This window comes from Rhinopithecus bieti, unplaced genomic scaffold (assembly GCF_001698545.2).
Source record: "Rhinopithecus bieti isolate Rb0 unplaced genomic scaffold, ASM169854v2 scaffold_66681, whole genome shotgun sequence".
NCBI classification, from domain to species: domain Eukaryota; kingdom Metazoa; phylum Chordata; class Mammalia; order Primates; family Cercopithecidae; genus Rhinopithecus; species Rhinopithecus bieti.
Window position 1 is genome coordinate 1 of NW_016899560.1, and position 2079 is coordinate 2079.

At 62.8% G+C, this 2079-nt stretch overlaps 1 pseudogene across 1 annotated transcript; it reads right to left on the reverse strand.

Annotated features, from left to right (window-relative positions):
• Positions 1-7: 7 nt before the first annotated feature.
• On the reverse strand, positions 8-1924 carry LOC108526032 (7SK snRNA methylphosphate capping enzyme pseudogene; annotated as a pseudogene). The gene has a single exon (XR_001884397.1). The product of XR_001884397.1 is annotated as a 7SK snRNA methylphosphate capping enzyme pseudogene (transcript).
• Positions 1925-2079: the final 155 nt, after the last annotated feature.

Sequence of the window (2079 nt, forward strand, 5' to 3'; positions counted from 1 at the left end):
AGCGTCTTCCTTTATGTTGGAGATCCTTGCAGTCATGAGAAAGGACTCCAGGGTCAATGCCCCAAGATAGAGACTCCACCTTTCCAGGTTATAAGAGAGGAGAGATGCCCAGCAGAGACTCTCACTTGCCAACCCAGACCCCTCTTTTGAGTATCTGGGTCATAACCTTCCCTGCCACATTCCCGTTTAATCTCATCTTCACACCTGACCCCTATTCCAAGAGCCTCTGGACCCTCTTACCGTGACGAAGACAACATTGTTGGGGAAGACTGATGTGTCCGCTCCATCCAAGGGCACTTGGGGGGCAGCGATGGGACCCCGGCTGGCAGTCAGCGAGGCTGGGAAGCAGCTCCTCTTTCGAACGGTGGTGGTGGTCCCTTCCTCACCCTCTGTCGCCAGGTCCCCTCCAAAGTCTGGGGTGGGAGACGCAGTTCCTCAGAAAGGTAGTGTCGGATGTTCTGACGGGCAGAATGGATGAGCCGGGAATCTATATCCAGGCCCACCATGCGGGACGGGCCCCACTTGCAGGCAATGCTCAGGGTCAGATGGCCCACATTGCAGCCCAGATCTAGGACGTCCCGGCCCCGAAACCACTCAGGCTTCAACACCCGAAGGCGCCCATCCTCACAGGAAGGATTGCGGTACCCATAGTATTTGCAGTAATTCCCATACTGGAACTTGCGCTGTTGTTTTTTGAAGCCTGTTGCAGGCAGTGGGTGGTGGTGGTGGTGGCGGCCTCCCCAACTCCCTCGGCCCTTTTCCTTGGAACCCTGGCCTCCACCCCTAGCCCCTGCCTCCGACTTGCTGGAAGTCCTGCGACGTTTGCGATGTCGGGAGGAGGAAGATGGGGTGCAGAGGTAACTGAGGCAGCTGGAGGGGCTGATAGGGAGCCTGAGGGACCCTGTAGAGCAGATGGAAGCGGAGACACCACTTCATCCCTGCAGTTGATGGCTGTGTTGAGTTCATAGGGTTGGGGGGCATCCCGGTTCTGGCCTCTGTGCCGCGGCTGCTGTGAGGCGCCCTCCCCGTGGAGTGAGAGGGTGAGAGGGGCTGTGGGCAGCACGGGGTGGCTCTCACTCCCTCCGGCTGCCTGCTGCTGCTGGTGGTGCTGTCCCCGGTGTCTATGCCGCTTCCGACCAGTCTTGAGTGGCGAAGCAAGAACTACATGGCCCTCATCAGTGCAAGTATTGAGACTGAGCGGGTCAGTAATATCTTTGGGGATGAGGATCTCCACTGGATCTCGCCCTTTGGCCGGAAGGGGGGATGACTTAGGGGTCTCCGCGTTGAGGGCGCGGCTCACTTCCTCATCCAGGAGGCTATTCAGGTTCAGGGGATCAAAGATATTGCCCCCCAGGAGGAAGTTGGAGGGTAACACAGAGTCACAGTCCGAATTCACCCGCCTGCGCCTCTTGAAGGCCGGATGTTTGAAGCCTCCCCGCCTCCCCTACATTACAGCTATTTCTCCTCTTGCCCCGCCCCCCCCAGGTGGCCGGTGGGGCTGATAGCCATTGCGGGGTCGAGGAGGAGCAGGGGACCCAGCTCTGTCCCGCCCCTCCCCGGCGCTCCTCCCCACGTCCGGGGAGCGGCTCGCCCCGGGGATCCGACAGGCGGGCCTCCCCTTGCGACTGCGCCTGGGGCCACCTCCTCGGTGCTGCTGCGCCTGGGGACCACCGGGGGGGGTGGCCACGGCCCCGAGGCTCTCTCGACCGACCCCAGCGGCCGGGGACCCCGCAGACGGCGCGCAAGGACCCGGACCACGCTCCGTCCCGCCGCAGAGCTCCCCAGAGGCGGCCTCTTGGTGCGGTGGCACAGTGGGGCCGCCCCTCCGCCCGACTCATCTTTGAGCGGCGGCGGCGGGGCCGGCACCAGAAACGGCTCCTTCTCCGCCGCCATCTCGATCATTTCCTCCCCTTATTCCGTCCCAGTGGGGTAACGAAGGGGATCAGGGGCTTAACCCCCCTGCCTGGACCCTGCTCCCTTCCCCCCCTTTCCCGAGTGCGCGCGCAGCTTTGCTCTTCTCGCCTAGTCTCGCGCCCCAGCGCCTCCCCGCGAAGTGCGCCCCACTCGCCCGCGAGACCA